General features: G+C 33.7%; 1 long non-coding RNA gene across 1 annotated transcript; it reads left to right on the forward strand.

The window, feature by feature from the left end:
* Positions 1-1,215: 1,215 nt before the first annotated feature.
* On the forward strand, positions 1,216-2,839 carry LOC149411953 (uncharacterized). Its single transcript, XR_016304685.1, has 3 exons — positions 1,216-1,893; positions 1,994-2,072; positions 2,155-2,839. It is a non-coding gene; the product is annotated as an uncharacterized LOC149411953 (long non-coding RNA).
* Positions 2,840-18,292: the final 15,453 nt, after the last annotated feature.

An 18,292-nucleotide genomic window follows, 5' to 3' on the forward strand; every position in this document is an offset into this window, starting at 1 on the left:
CAAGGTCTTCAGTAGTGCATCAATATAAATCCTCAGTATCTAATAGCCATTTCCTTAGATTATATTTGACTTTGGCTGTAAAAACGTTAATATTTTTAATATTCATTGGTAGTTTATTAAATATTCTGGGTACAATAAAGTTTAGGGTTCTTTCACCGTATTTATTGGTACATTTCGGGACCACCAATCCTTCATTTTGGGTGAATCTTGTATTATGTTTATGGAAAACTCTATCCCTATACAAGGAATCAGACAATATAAGATGTTGACTTACAATATTATAAAACAATAATTCTCTGACAGGTAAAACATTCAGAGACTTGTATATTAATTTAGTGTCGTTTCTGTGTGCATTGGTATATTTATGGATTTACAATTTTGTAAGGAAGTTTTGTAATGTTTGGATATAACTTATATTAGTTTTATAAGAATGTCCCCAAGAAGTGATTGATTGATTCCATAACGAATTGTGGATTCAGCCAGAGATAGGTAGATTCATTTTAAAGTACTTATAGGCACAAAATATTTTATTTTATAAATTCTACCCACAATAGATGTATGAAGGAAATGTTATATATAATGTTAAAAGAAGTTATAGACAACCTAAGAAGACAAGGCTCGATCAAGTGGATCAAATACTCGTCATAACAGAAGGGTATGTATGAGACGATGTAGGAATGTGTGTGAAGCAAGGAGAAAGACAGAGTTGTTTTGGAGGTCCGTTCTCTCTGCCTACCCCTGCCGGGAAACGCCGTAATGGTTATTTGTTGGTTAGTTAGTTATATAAATCACGTTTATCAAAATATATTTAACAATTCGGTGAATATTTTGTCCGGGCAATTAATATAAACAAATTTATTTCATTAACAGTGAAAATATTTGCGCTGAAATAATTTGCTTCCAGCGAAACCAACGTATTTCCGAGCCGTGGTGAGCTCGTCCAACCATTTTGTTTTTATTTAAAATGCCATTGATAATTTTTTTACTTTATAAAATAAAATCAAATTTAGTATTTTCATTCAAATTACAAAATTCATTCAAAGATTTTCGTTATTGAACAAGCACAATTCAAATCAACAATTAAATTTTCATCTTCAACACCGCACTGACGACACAGCTTTACTTTGTTCGTTGAAAAGAAATCATTATCAAAAACGTTTAACACAATTTTGTACAATGTACATGCACGATGTCAATTAGTATGTCGTCGGTGCATACATAATATGAACAATGTAACGTTTTTGACGAAAATGAACTAAATATACAGTTTTTTTTAGTTTTTTTTTCTCCACCTTCTACAATATGAACCATGTCCTAATAACCAATATTTATGGAGATAGAAAACGAATCATGTGCAGGCAGTCAAAATTTTGCATCTCAATAAGAACCATGTGAACTTATTTTACATGGTTCATATTAAATGTGCGCTTTTTTCCGCATCTATGGTCACATTGTTCATATTCTACATCTATGATTACACTGACAGTTGTCAAGTTGTTCCCGCATATTTTCTACCTTGTACACGCTCTAGCTGTTTTTGAAGTGAATAAATAAATAAATCCGACATAATATTATTGTTTGACGGTTCGTGGCCATTTGGTTTATAAAGTAGCGGTAAGTTATTATGTTTTATTTTATAAATTTCACGTATTTTCCTAAAAACAGTAACAAAATGTCATCCGAGGATTTATGAAAAATGGCTGCCCTTTGAAGCGTCAATAATTTGAGTCCAGTGTTGTGATAAACTTCGAATTTTGACACAATGTGGAAAAATATTAAAGTTATTTTGTTTTTATGTTTCAGGGAAAGTTTAATACTAAAATTTAACTCAAAAATAAGAGAAATACATGATTATTCTAAGCATTACATGTCATTATCATCTGACTGGCATCTGTAAGTATTTGTCTGTCTTTTAACTATATTTTACTATATTGTTGTCATATTTGTGCGTACTATGTAATGTATATTTCAATCTGTGTATCTTCTTTTACAGATAAATATATCTTTGACTATAATAAGAGAAACGTGTAGAGAAATCACTGTTGTTTGCTGACAAGTTCAAAAATTTTTATGTGAGTTCATATTTTTATTACTGTACTAGTACTGTAGCAGGAAAGATGTTGAATTATGTATTTAATTTTGATTTTGTTCCAGAATGTACCGAAACCGCACGAGGGAGATTGTACGTTTAAGTACGATACGTAGTTCTGTATCAGAGGTTATGGATGTTGGAGATCTTGAACCAGTCAATCAAATGGATGTTGAAGATCTTGAACCAGTCAATCAAATGTATGACAACATGATGTTATGTCCTGTGACTGGAGAATTTATTCCAAACCTGTCGAATAACATTGGCTCCACACGGAACGATGTTATCTCTGGAGACAAAAGTCTGTGTGAATTAACTGGAGAGTGGATCCCAGAAAATGATAATACAAATGTTTCTTTACCATTAGATTCTGATTCACTTGTTCAGAAGATTAAAAAAAATAAGAGATGTAGAGTCTTGGGCAAAGAGTATGTCGGATATAAAAAGCATTGCGGGAAATATGAGCAAAGCCAATTGAAGTCAGCAAAGTCTATGGGAATAAGATGTGAACACGAACAACCCAAATTTGCACTTAAAAATTCTTTTTATTGTCATAAAATAACGGAAGAGGATCGCCTGCACACATTCAACAGTTTTTGGAAATTGAAAACTTGGTCGGAGAAGAGAGCTTATTTCCTGGGCTTTGTAGCAGTACGTGCTATAAGACAGCGTCGTCGTGAAAGCGCAGATTGCACGAAAAAGACACAAGGACGTGATGTATATCTGTTTACCAAGGACGGGGATAAATATAAGGTGTGTCACAAAATATTTATGAATACGTTGAGCATTACAAAAAGCACTTTCAGGAGGTGGAGCTATAATAATCAAGTTGTCAATGACGAGGATAACGTATCCCCTAACACTGTAAGTAAAAAAGTTGCCAAGCATACTAAAGCAGTGGATAGTATTAAAAAATGGCTTAATCTTCTGCCAGTTGTTCCGAGTCACTACTGCAGATCACAAACAAATAGACGATATGTGGAATCGTTCTTTTTATCGAAGCAACACATGCTTTCAGTCTTCAGTATTTGGTGCACTGAAAATAATGTGCCGAAAGTCAACAGAAACTTATTCAGTGACGTTTTAAAAGCTGAAAAGGTTTCCATTCACCACCCACGCAAAGATCAATGTGATATTTGTGTGGGTTTTAAATGCGGTACTATTGGAGGAGAAGTTTATGAGCAGCATATTATACGCAAGGATCAAGCGAAAATTGCTAAGAATGCAGCAAAAGAATCTGCCAGTGAGACTACATTAGTTGTCACTATGGACTTGCAGAGTGTACTGTTATGTCCCAAATTACTAGCGTCTGCTGTATACTACAAGCAGAAACTTCAACTCCACAACTTCACATTATACGTCCTAAACAATGCAGATGTCACTCTCTACACGTGGCATGAAGCAGATGGAGGTGTGACCGCGAATGAATTCACAAGTTGTATAATCAACTACCTGGAGAGCTTACCCCTACAGTATAAGAATGTCATCCTTATTTCCGATGGTTGCAATTACCAAAATCGGAACAGAATACTGGCAAGTGCATTGAGTGATTACTCTAAAAGGTCGTCAGTCACAATAGATCAAATTTTTCTGGAGAAGGGCCATACTATGATGGAAGCCGACAATGTCCATTCGGTGCTGGAGCATTACTTCAAGCCACCAATATATTCTCCAAGTGATTATTTATCTCGCATGCAAATGGCTCGACCCAAACAGCCATACAATATAAAAAATGTCCACTTCGACTTTTTTTTAAATTACGAATCATTGAATACAAACCTAACATCTTTGAGACCGGGAAAGAAAGTAGGGGATCCCGTTGTCACAGATTTGAGGGCTCTTAAATACTTATCGTCGGGGGATATCCTCTATAAATTAGACCAGTCGAAGGATTGGCTGGAATTGCTCCAACGCCGCAAGACTGGCTATGTTCCCCCATTGCCTCTATACACCAAACCCCTTGCTTTATCAGATTCTAAATTCAGGCATTTGCAAGAGTTAAAACTGGTAATAGATAAGGATCATCACCCATTTTATGATTCTCTAACTTATGTGTAGAATTGTGGGAGAAAAAACAAATAATTTAAGTGTGAATTATGTTTCCTCTTTTTTAGTAATTATATTCCAATAAAAACATCATTAAAAAATATAATATTGTGTTTATTTTACTATTATGTATTTCATTGAAGTATGATTTTATGCTATTAATATTATCGAGTTATTAAATTTATTCTTAAAGAATAAACTTACTAAAACTAGTGTGAAAAATGAGAGCAATGGTCCACTCACTGAACTTGTCAGGAGGTTACTAGTTTTAATTAGCAGAGCTCTAAGAATGTGAATGGTAGAAGAAGGCGAGGACGCCCAAGAAAGACATGGCACGACCAAGTGAATCAGATACTTGAGTCGGACCATGTCAAGAGTCAGAATAATAGAAGAGCATGTATGAGACGTTGTATTAATGTGAACGAGACAAGGAATGTGTGCCAAGACCGAGTTGTTTGGCGGTCCGTCCTCTCTGCCTACCCCTGCGGAGAAACGGCGTGATGGTTAGTTAGTTAGTTATCTTTAAGATATTTTAGAGATGGATTTTCTTCTGTGTAAATATGGGTGTTGTGATGACAAAGATGTGTGTCGTTAAAACTTGGGAATCTTAAAATAAAAAGTTTCATTCACATAATTTATACTTTTCCAAAATATTATACAAAAATTGATATAATAAATAATAAAACAAAATGTCATATCCTTTGCACACCACTACATTCACATAATATATTTTGTGATAATAGTCTTCCATTTTAAATCTCTACTTTAAACACAAGACTTGAATGAAATATTTTGACAGCTGCTATTGAAAATGAACAATGTGACGAAAACCGTGCACAGAATATGAACCATGTGAGCAAAATCGCATTAAAATGTGATTTTCTGATACAAAATAATTAATATTTGCAAATAACATTTTATTTTACTGAATAAAATGTATATTTCCTACTTTGTTCATAAATAAAACTTTCGTTTTCCGTTTCGTTATTTTTTTAAACAGTTTTTATCGATTATCTCAGAATGTACTAAAGCTTACATTGTTCATATTATGTATGCACCGACGATGTTCTCTTATCAAGTCCAGTCCATCCAGTTTGACGACCTCCGTGGCTCTCGACTATCAATCCGAAAGTCGCGGATTCAAATCCCGGCGTGCGCAAGTAAATTTTATTTGAATAATATGTGCTATTTCACAATTTATTCATTTAAAATAATTTGTAATACTTACGACACGTTTCAGAGAGAAAGATTTTCTTTGTTTCGCCGTAGTGTAATACGACCATTCAGAATTGAAACGTTGCTTGAAATGGCTTTAGCCGTGTTGTTGACCAGATCTGAATAGCCAGGTACCCTCACTTTTCTCTATCCCATCTCCTCACAACATACCCCAAATGGGGATACCATAGCCTCTCTGGTAAAAACGTAATTGCACGCCATTTTCCAACAAAATATCAGTAAATTCAGAATAAATCAGAACAAGTGTTCTTACAGGAGCGCTTATCCCAATAAATATAAGCACGAAATGCAAAAATGTTATAATTTTTATGAGCACGTGTTCCAACATCTTAATAACCACCCGTTCTCATAAAGCCGACATCAAATGTGAACAAGGAAAGAATGCTGCTTTATCCTTAAATCAGGCTGCATGGAAATGCCTATAGAACACACTCAGCATGCCTACATTGCGTCTGTGCATTAGATATGGAATTCGGTCTGTTCACAAGGATTTGGCCAATCAGACGGACTGTCCTCATTTGCAGATCACAACGTTGACCACATGTTGAAATCATAGTTCATACGACAGATGTACAACAGCTATTTTCATTATTTAAATGTCACTACTATATGTACACCACGAGGAAAACTAATAATAGCTGGAGCCGGGTGTGCTTAGTCATTAATTTGCATGCATTAAATATCCTGCGAGATAAATTGCAATTCCAAAAATGATTTCGCCACCAATAAACGCGCGCGGCCTATTTATTTTATGATTAAGGCATCGTCAATACAAATACGATATTTGTGCAATCCATTCAGTAATAAAAAGATTTGTTTGTACCTTTCAAATACTCCACACGTACCAACTAAAAAATATCATATAATTTTAAAAATATAACCAACTCCATTGAAATAGTGGCAATATCATTAACGCTGGCCTTTACACGTTGACTTTGAAATTACTTTCAATGGTGGAAAATTGATTTCATTTAGTACTTGGTGGCGGTATTTTGCGATTTTTGATTTGTATTTTGATCAATATTGAAAATAAAATATGTAAAAATGTTTAGAAAAGTAGGTTCAATGGGGAATTTTAAGAATTTAATTATGCTAAAAAGCGTTAACAGGTTATTTGGTAAATCAAAACAAAGTCAAAACACAGTTCCATTTAGCACACTATATAAATTAATCTTGAATGTTGATGCTTTTTTCACAGTATTGTATGTACACGGTTTTCCAATAAGATGTGTTATTTTGAATAGCCCGCTATTTCGGTAGATGCTACTTTTGAAGCTGTCATTTTTTAACATTTAACAAGTAAAAACTACGCTACTAATAAAAATGGAACGATACACGCTTCAACAACGCATTGAAATTATTAAAATTCACTTGAGTGAATCAAATGCAAATCATCTTGAGTGATGAGGCCCATTTCCACCTCGGTGGCTTCGTCAACAAGCAAAATTGTCGCATCTGGGGCTCAGAAAACCCAAGAGTTATTGTTTAAAAGCCTTTTTATCCTCAACGTGTGACTGATTAATGCGGTTTATGGTCCAACGGAGTCATTGGACCTTACTTTTTCGAAAATGAGGCTGGAGCAACAATTACGGTAAATGGATTGCGCTATAGAGAGATGACTGATGATTTTTTTATGGCCGAAATTGGGATGGTATTGATCTAGACAACGTTTATTTTCAACAATATTGCGCTACGTGCCACACAAGCAACGAAACCATTGATCTTTTACGATTGAATATCAAAATAACACCTCTTATTGGAAAACCCTGTATTATGAATTAACGAATAAATTAAAAACTAGCGGACCCCACAATGCTAATGTCTTTCTCAGGCGTCTCCGACTTCCTTCACCATTCACTACTAAATACCAAAATGTTAAAAACTACATTTCATCGACTTGATAAATCACTTCTGCCTTAATCATTAGAATTGTAATGCTCTTCTTGGTTAGAGGAGGAGAAAGCGCAATGTGAAATAAAAATAACTTACAAATTAATCACGACAAATATTAAACTTTTTTTATTTAAATTTTTTTTTTGTTGGACAGATGGTTATTTCATAACGTCTAAAACTCTTAATAAAAATTAAGTTGAGGTATGAAAATAGTCTAAAAATTCCCACGTTAGTAGACCTCACTGTTAGAGTGTTTCGAGTTGCTACAAATATCATATATTTGATTTTTTTAAATCATATAATAACAACAAACATGTTGTGTTAACTTTTATTCAATTAGCTTAGTAAAAAAAATGATTTCGTCAAATACACAATTGTACCTACGCAGGATATTTGACTAAATATTATTTCACGTGACTATAAACAATTTTCAGTTTTTTTAAATTGCATTCTAACTAATAGCGTTTTTTATATTAAAAACAAGTAATAAACCTCGTGTAATGCGTTTTTAATAGCAAAGCGCCACCCCTGCTTTTCATTAAGTTTCCCTGAAATTACGTTAGCTTTCAGGAGTTTTCAGCGAGGAATTGAACGCCATCTTCAGCCATCGTAATAATAATATCATCCCTTACCTTCTACCCTTCCGCACCTCCTCTTTGCTTCCCCTATTCAGTCTCCTCCCCATCCAGGACTCGACTCTAAACTAAGAAATTACAAATTACAAGAAATTACGACATTGGTAGTAATGCCATTTCCCGGCAAGGTGGGGAGGTACCCATCGTATACAACATCTTCTGTTTGTCGAAGTCAGTGAAAGCCAATGAGGTTTTTTTCGTTTTTTAATTGTCGTGAGTGCTTTAAAATTCTTAAGTACAACATTTTATATGTAAGATGTTTTCATTCTGCGCTTAAGGCATACGCTTCTGAGTACTAAGATTTTAAGAAATGTAGAAACAAATTAGAATTAAAAAAAAGTAGAAGTATACAAAAAGAGAAATCAAAAAAAAACTTGGAAAAAAAACGATGCGTAACCGGAACTGTATAAATTTAAAATAACAGATTTCGGGAGATCATCGATAAGTAGACTTCGTAGAACCACTCCTTTGAACCACTTATCTATTGAGTATCTTTTCACAAATATTTTGTTTTTTAAGGGGAAGTAAATTATATTATCTTGAAAAAATAAAGAAATTTAAAGTAGAGAGGGCTTTTTTTCTGAAATACTTATTTCATAAAGTGATTAGGGGTTGGTACATTCGAAATCAAACATTTCAGTATTACATTTTGCTATTCAATAGTTCTCCAGTATTTTATATTCACCGTACACTGCGATGGATTGATTTTGTAACATCTTATTATTTCAGTTATTTACCTCAATTTTGGAGTCGAGTATGGTACCGCCACCCCGGGAACAATTTATTGGACAACCAATGCCGTAGGTTGCCCCAAGTGATTCGCTGCGTTTGGTGACCTAATAGGGGGGTCGGGTTCATGGAATGTGATTTTTCCAGATCTTGACAGCGGACGCAACTGCCCACCAACTGCGTAAACTTCCTATCCTTCCTTTCCTTAAAAAAACTACCACACAGCATCCCCAAAGACGATGTAGGCCCTGAGAGAAAAATATTTTCCGCAGGGCCTCCTGTGTTTGGGGTTAATGTAAAAAAATGTTCAGGATGTTGTAGGTCAAAAGACGGATGATAATCGTAAGTAGAAACTAAATTTTTGTAGGTACGAATTCAGCCATGGGCTGGTGCAAAGAAAATATACCATACGATAAGACACTGAAAAAAAACCCTATAAGAGTACCTCAGAAGAATTTTTGTAAAAAAAATATATGTTTAAATTAAGGAATTCTACACTTTCTCCATGCCAGTAGGCACCATAATATTGATTATTCCGAATTGAAAGCTCGAAGTAGGAACAACGATCATGCAAACATTGGCGGGATAAAAAGTAGTATTTAACAAGGCCACTATCATAAAAACGAATTTGCAAACAGATGCAATTGCAACGGTCGAAAACAGAACTTCACTGCGCTCAGTCGATAATAAACACACTTAGAGATAGCCAACTCCTGTGAAAGGTGGGTATGTATACCTATTATACATTTGATTAAATTTCATCTTTGATAATTAAGAAAAATGAAACATTTTCGTATGCTAAATGTTCACCTGACGGGTCGCCCCTGGATGCCCAATCTAGCGCAAGGAACCAACATTACACCGTCGGCTTTCACGCTCAAATTTTGAGTAGAATTTTCATGAAGCGAGTGAAAGGCGTGTAATTAATACATTTAGCCCCGGATTCTGCAAGGGAAATCATATTTGAATGTTGTAACTTGTAACACACACACACAGGAGATTCTAAACTAATATGTTGGGTATACACTATTCGATCTGAAAATGGTGCTTATTTCATTTTGTTTTCAAATGTAAGCTTTGAACTAATATCTAAAGAATTTCTTTTAAATTTAAAATTATACAAAGTGTCACATCACAAAGTCTTTGCTTCCTTCGATAAAACTTCTCTTGTACGTACTCTTGGTATGATCATAAGCATTTATCGTGATTGATTTTTGGGTGTTATGCGGAGTTGTGCTCCCTCTCTCTTAAGCCATAGTGGTTTATGAAAATAAAACTGCAATACGTACGTACTATCTCAGAGTCTTCTTCTTACTCTTGTCATTACGAACATATCACCCAAGCAATATTTTGGTTTATACTCGTTTGTCGTAAGGTAATTTTACAAAAATACGCCACAAGTAATAAATTTCCACAGAATGTCTTCAGTATATTGTGATATAAACATTTTTATAACTTTATAACGTATAAATTAAGTTAACAATAATACTCAATGCCCAGAGTTGCTCAATAATATTCAGTTTAATGTACCTGCGCGCTCCACATGCTTTTCTGTCCTATATAAAGTGGATCAATGTTAAACACAATTATGCTTCCTTGAACAGACACACAATAACATGACATCAAAAGTGAGCAATCGTAAATAAATATAAAAGTCCATAAAGTGTGTTTTTCTCACATTTTGTGAGTTACTTTTCTGTTGTTGCTTTTGTTATGAATTTAATTTGCTTAACATCCTGTCATCATAGTATTGCGGTTTTCGTTTTGGTTTTATATAATTATGTTCTGTTACTTCGGTTTATTTCTACCGATGAGATGTACAATGGGAAAATATATAATATTGTTTATTTTTTTCATATAATGTAAAAATGTATAAAATTGAATTGTTTATTTCCCAAATAGTTTTAAAAAAACTGCACGTTTAACTCTGAATAAACCCATAGCACGTATCACATGTATTACACGTCTTTTTGTCTATTGCGAATTAAACAAACTTAAACAAAATATGATTTAAGATTTTCACGGCCAAAAGTATTTTTGTTATTTGTTTTTGGGGTGTTATGCCGTGTTGCGCTAACTCCTTCTTTAGCCTTCTTTGGCTAGTGAAGGAGTTAGCGCAACACGGCATAACACCCCAAAAACAAATAACAAACTTAAACAAAAATAAACTAAAAACTAAACTAAAACTAAAACAAACTTAAACAAATTAATCAAAATTAACATTTACACGTAATAAAAATAAAATATCCTTTGTATACATACTAAACGGCACACACATCAATGAAGTAAAATATATCAGGGACCTTGGGGTAACACTGGATGTTAAATTAAACTTTATCCAACACACTGATGACATCATTAACAAAGCCAATAAAATGCTGGGATTTATAATTCGCATAGCAAAACCCTTCCACAACATAAACACTCTATATTCCCTTTTGCAACTCATATATTCGCCCGCACCTGGAACACTGTACACCGATCTGGACTCCTTTATACCAAACCCATATCGAAAAAATTGAAAGAATTCAAAAAAAAAATTTTAAACACATAAATTATAAACTAAACTTACACTTCTCAAATTATACCGAATCCATTAAATTCCATAATTTTAACTCCCTCCAAACACGACGTCTAATTTTTGATCAAATCTTATTTTTTTAAATCCTTAGTAATGGTCTGGACTCACCAGAACTTACCAGTTTAATAAATCTTCATATTCCGTCTAGACAAACCCGACAATCTGATTTATTTTATCTACCCTCGTGTAAAACAAACATATAATACAAAATTTTACAGCATTGATATTTTTGGTAATAACCTAAAGAAATATCGATATGAAGTAATGCGTACGATCGATTATTAATATGAGAGCATGGAATGTATCGGGAGCATCTCCTATCCTCTTCCTATTTTCCTCTTCCTCTCCCCTTCCTTTAACACCAAATTAATTTTAAGATATTAAAACTTCATTTCCAATGAATTTTAGCATAAGAAACTTCTGTGGCTTGACTTCAGTGAACTTGTATATTTATATCTATCATTGCATATTATGTAAAAGCTGTTTGTTTCTTACAAAATAAATAAATTACAAGAAATTTATTATTCCTGTTCATTAATGTTAAGCATTATATATTATCCTACATCTATTCATAATATGGCGGTCCACGGAGATTACAGAAAAGCTTAGACTGTTTTACTAATGCAAGCTCTACATTTCAAAACCTCGACCTCCCGTTTTAATTCCTGTGTGTTAATTTGTTCAAATAATGAGGTTTGACTTAATAATCCTTCAGTACTCCTTCAGTACTTTCAACACATTTGTTCAGTTTACAATATTTTTGGAGTATATAAAATGCGCTTTATTATCTTATTTTCTAATTTTCCGTAAATACAAATAATGTTTTAGAAACAAAATACAATTTTCTTTTCAGTGTAAGCATTGAAAAATTTCGAACTTTATGTACGGTTTAAATCTTCCCCACAGGAAAAACTAAACCCTTCCACACACTTTTACACAATATTATAATATAAATAATAACATTTTAATATTAAGCGTTAAAAACGTTGTCAAAAACGCTAACCACATTTGTACTTAATGTTTTACTCCAATCATAGAAAAATTGAGAAAATTTGATATTTCGAAAACACATTCGCTTTGTTTGGAGAATTTGTAAGAAAACTGTAACTTCACTTTTTTCTCTAGCGGCGCGGAATATGAATTATTTTTAGGATTTTAATGGCATCCAGTATAAATATTCGAGGACGGACCGCCAAACAATTCGGCCTTGGCACACACTTCTTGCCTTATTCACATTCATACATCATCTCATACTTACTCTTCTATTGTTCTGACTCTTGATATGGCCAGATTCAAGTATCTAATTCACTTGACGCTGTGCCATGTCTTCCTCGGGCGTCGAATTCTCGTCACATATTCGAGAAAAACTTTCATTTATTTGAGACAACCTCGAAATAATTATTATTTTACTTTATCCTGCGGTTTTTTTCTATCCGCAGGATAGAAAAAATATTAAAATTCTTATATAAATATGGACGCCCAGTCACATATGACCTTAAAACGCCTGAGGGGTTAATTGATATTGGTTCAATTTTAATAGCAGTGTAAAGTAGAGTTTTGATAATAAACCAGATGCAGTGAGGTATAGATTTTGCACATAGAATGTGAAAATAATCTTTCTTTACTTCTGTGGAAACTACCTACCTAGAGCATAATGTTTGGAATAAAACCATATTTGTATAACGGCAATAAACACTTGTCGACTTCCCGATATTTGGATTAAAAATAACTAAAAACAGTGACATCCTTTTCCTGTCATAAGAATCCATTGAAACTCCTTAGCTCATGATTCCATCTGAAAGAACTTATTTTTGCTAACCCAGGCACTGCTGTCAAAAAGATGTTCACATGAATCGGCTAAAAGCTCATCATTAGAATTTTGTTTTATGCTTGTGTTAAACAACGCGATACGGTCAAAGCTTTTTAGAGTGTTGCTTGTGCACATTATATGTTATATTGTCACATGGAAGCTATAATCTCCCTTTCCCCCACCCGGGTGTGGGAGAGCAATGAATACAATTATTTTTACGCAATCTGTCACCTTGACAGCTAACTGCCGCATGACCACGGCAGCTCCCTATTTCATCTGACCCCTCTTCCGCCGTTGGTTGCATAGTTTTCAAATTTCGCTCATCAGCAGATCAGGGCACATCATCTAGTCCACGGCCACACGTATACACGCGTGGGTCGTTTGGTTAGTTTAGTAGGCACGTGGATGACATAGACGTCCCAGGAAGACATGGCACATTTAAGTGAATAATACACTTTAGGCCGGTTATGTCTAAAGTTTGTACAACATTCATAGTAATAAATTGTGTTATTGTGAAAAGATTCATATGAATTTCGGAATATGGTGGAAAAGATGGGGTTCCTGAGTGGATTTTTGTTTGATAAAACTCACGCACGTGCAAAAATTATATTTTAACAATTTTGAGCCTATATTGGAATTCTTAAATAAAATATTCTGCTCTTTCAAAGCTGGCACTAATTTAATTATTTTAGGAAAAAAATTATGCAAGTTATGCTTTAAAATATTAAGATGAATGGTTGGTTTGAGCTCCTGCATATTCAATATGAATATAAATAAATAGATTTTTCCTCATGCCTACAAACACAATTTTTCGAGAAAAGCATACAAATTCCATATACTACTATACTATTATATCGATGATTCAATCCAATCTTGTATTTGTATGCCTTTATTGAAATAATTGAGTTGTACAGAGACAAAACTATTTACACATATTCATATGTATATGCGCAAAACAAATAATTCACCTAAAAATTTTAAAGCAAAGTTGCAAAAAAGTGTTTTTCCAATAAGAATTAAATTAGCGCTGCCTATGAAAGAGTAGATTATGTATTCTTTTAAGCATACCTTTATGAATATTTAATATTTAAGTACCGGTGATTTTGCGGTTATGGGAAAGCCCTATTTACATATTTTTATAATATGTCCCCGCTATAAGAAATTAAAAAAATAAATAGTGAAAAACAACGAAAAACTCAAAACTGCAGTAATTTGTAAATAAACATGTTTTTAGTTATGTTTTGCAATCTCCGATCATGGATTAGAGTTAGAATAAAGCATCTCAAATTTTGGTTGAAAATTAATTAAATAAATCAAGTACCAAAGATATAGCCTATATTCCTTTGGATTAAAATATTCTCATCTCCTAAACATTCCATTCCAAAGATATAAACATATTGAAATAAATTGAAAATCCTCCTGGTAATGTATTTATGAAAACAGATATTGTATCTCCCAATAATATTTATATTCAAATAATAAAACAGAAGTTCGTGCCAAAATACTGTATTTACATCAAATAAAGGTACATGAATCGAAAAACTTGTTTTTATATCACAAGATGTCTCAAGATTAGAAATTCTATAATTTCAGATTTCTATTGAAAACCTTATTTAATTAAAGTACTGTACCGCAATATTAAAACTAAAGTGTTGAATTCCAATGTTAAATGATGTGGTAAATCAATGCTAAGGAGAATGAATTATAATTCTGCAAATAAAAACGTATCACATTTCATCATTTATATTTCCTATCGATTGTGGTTCTTGTTATTTGTTTTGTATTATTAATTCATCTGAAATATTTAATCAACTACAAATAAATTCCGCATGTTAATGATTCAGGTGTGTTACATTTTGGAAGGCAAGCGTTATCAATAAAGCATATGAGATTTTTTCCTCGTAATCAAACATTTCCTATTAATTCCTTCTATGATCCTGATGTCTTTTAGCAAGTCCCTGACTTAAGATTGCATTTATAATCACCAGAACATGATTATAAAAGCCGTGCGCATTTAATTTACGTTTAACGAGATTTTGATGTGTCTTAAATTGCTATCTATCATGCAACAATACCAAAAAAACATGATCGCATTCTAAAATGTACTACATTTAATTCTACTGTAATTGAACTACGCTCTGCAGAGTAAACTCAATCAACATTATTTTTATTAAGTAGGTAGGTATCTAACTTAAATACATACATTTTTCAAACATGACTCTTAAAATCTGATTTTTAGTTTGACGAACTCAAATTTTATATTTGCTAACTTATCTGGAAATTCGTATCCAAATTATAATTTTTCAATGTGCATATAATTGATAATGAATCATGTGAAAAATAATACACGTTGTTAAGGAATTCTGTAAGGCTGGCGAATGATGGGACGGAGAAGTGGGAGAGGAAGGTCAGGAATTACGTGTCTGGTAGATCTGGTCAACGTTTTGAATTTGAGTGGTGGTCTGAGAGTATCTTCCGGTCATAATTGTTTTTTTAATAATGTTAAGATACCATTTATTTTTTATTTATATTCCAATATATAGGGTATCCGGGGGTAAAGTGCGCTAACCGCGGGAGGTGGTTTTACGTGATGGTAGAAGTACAAAACATTCATAACTTTTTAAGAAATATAATATACTTATTTCTTGGAATATAAGTCCAAACTTACCTGATAAATTAGCGGTGAGCTTGCCGAGACCGAGTGTGGCAACGTTGCATATTTGTAATTGACTCGTATTTATAGACACCGCATGTAAACAATAACATAAGACTGAAAGTTTTACATTTACAATGTGCTACAATATGCTATAAAATAACAAAATGTAGGCACAAATTTTACTCTCGGCGTGCAGCACGCACATTTACATCGTGTAAATCAGTCATACTCAACCTGATCAAAACAAATATTTGACAGACAAATATGCGCGCAAATAATTTTGCTCGTGGCAACACATAAATTTTTGACAGTTCCAAAGCTAAATGGTTATTAGTGTTACTACCAAGGAAAATTTTTTGCGGCTAGAAATTTTCGACAATGGAATTCCGTAGCTACCCCCCCCCCCCCCCCATGGATCTCGAAAAATTGTTGTGGGGAATTACACATGATGTTTTTGGCTGTGCGGAATTTTTTTTCAGCGAAGTTCTGTAACAACCCCCCCCCCCCATGGATTTCAAATATTTTGTGGGGAGCACTCATCGTGGGGAACTTTTATCGTGGGGAATTATTATTTTACAGAAATTCTCTAAAAACCCCCCCCCCCACGGATGTCAATTATTTTGTGGGGAATTATTATGTTTTACAGAAATTCTCTAACAACCCCCCCCCCCCCCATGGATTTCGAATAATAAAATGGGGAATCAAGCTCACACCGTTTTGGCAACACTGACCAGTAGCGGCCCGCGTAGCTTTACAAACATATGAATGTGGCCCGCAGAAGAAAAAGGTTGAGTATCACTGCTCTAGACCAGTCATACTCAACCTGCGGCCCGCCGAGCTATTTTGTGCGGCCCTCAATACATTTAATATCAGGAACATGATTTACAAAATCTGGCATTCTATATCACGTTAATTTGAGATTAATTGCGACTTTGACATACAGACATTGAAACCCGAAGAGGATAGTATAAGTATAATATACTATCTATATAATATAATATGGTATAAGAGTGTTGCTACTGCACACCATAACTGCACACGCTAGATCTATCTCTAAAAAACAAAGATTTGACAGACAAATATGCGCGCAAATAATTTTGCTCGTGGCAACACATACATTTTTGACAGTTCCAAAGTTAAATGGTTACCGGTGTTACTACCAACGACGGCGTATGTATCGCTATTTAGGCTACTAAACATAACAAAAACCTCTTGAACTTATCTTTATATATCTATTTGATATAATGGTTTTCGCGGCCGGAAATTTTCGAAAATGGAATTCTGTTGCTACCCCCCCCCCCCCCCATGGATTTCGAAAAATTGTTGTGGGTGGGGAATTACATATGATGTTTTTTTTTTCAGCGAAGTTCTGCAACAACCCCCCCTCCATGGATTTCAAATATTTTGTGTGGAGCACTCATTTTGAATTTTTTTTGTGGGAATTATTATGTTTTACAGAAATTCTCTAACAACCCCCCCCCCCCCCCCCCCCCATTTCGAATAATAAAAGGGGGAATCAAGCTCACACCGTTGGCAACACTGACCAGTATAGTGTTGCGGCCCGCGTAGCTTTACAAACATATGAATGTGGCCCGCAGAAGAAAAAGGTTGAGTATCACTGGTGTAAATAGTCCGTAAACATAATAAATGTTCGTTCTTTGTGGGTAAAGTCAGGCATTACTTAAATCAATTATATTAAATTATCAGTTTTTACTTTGCGAAAAAAAGTTATTTACAAGACGCACGGCAAGAGAAGTTACTGTTAAATTCAACACTGACTGAAGCGTGACGCGGGACGGTGGATTTGGCTACAAAGCAAAATAATAATGCCTACCGCACACGGCGGACCAGTTTTACCTGAAATGTAAAAATTTTTGAATTTTCAAAAAAGTTTTAAATTTTTTTTCACTTGTACTATCATGTTAAATCACCTCCCAAAGTTAGTGCACTTTTCCTCCGGACACCCTGTATCCTGGTGCCCTTACAATAATGAATCCGATCTTGTGTTAAATAAATAAGTTTTACGTTGGTTAAGTTATTTCTGCAGAACTAGGTTCAAGCGGCATTGAATAATATTGTGCAATTACTATTTCAGAAAAATAGTTTTTTTAGACCAAAAAAAACATATGTTCTACATGCATGAATTATTGAATAATAATGTTGACCAAATTTTAAATAGGCACATAAAATAAAAGTGGTTATCCTTCGCTCTGATTTTTTCATAGAGAATTCGGCCGATTAATGCAAGTGATAGTGACAGCACCTACATACTTTAATATGATTAATTATGACGCATTTACCTTTCATTTCTTGCGTTGGTAAAACCTACTCTCAAATGCTTGCTCCGATTAAAGGTGGGTTTTTCTGTACTAGTTGACCTAAGAAACATACACATGATATAATAAATATATACAACCAGAATATGTTTATTGCAGAATAAATTGAATATATTTTTTATAATATTTGAATCGAGTATATGGCGTGCGTTGCAATTGTTGCTTTTTAAAGAACAATTTCCAAAATTTTACAATGAATTCAGTTATAAATACAATTATTACATGTATTAATACAAATTTCGTTGACAAAGCATGCTTTGGCCAGTAACTGGCAACTCCTC

The sequence above is a fragment of the Hesperophylax consimilis genome, chromosome 24 (genome assembly GCF_061612785.1).
Source record: "Hesperophylax consimilis isolate HC1 chromosome 24, BYU_Hcon_1.0, whole genome shotgun sequence".
Lineage (NCBI taxonomy): Eukaryota > Metazoa > Arthropoda > Insecta > Trichoptera > Limnephilidae > Hesperophylax > Hesperophylax consimilis.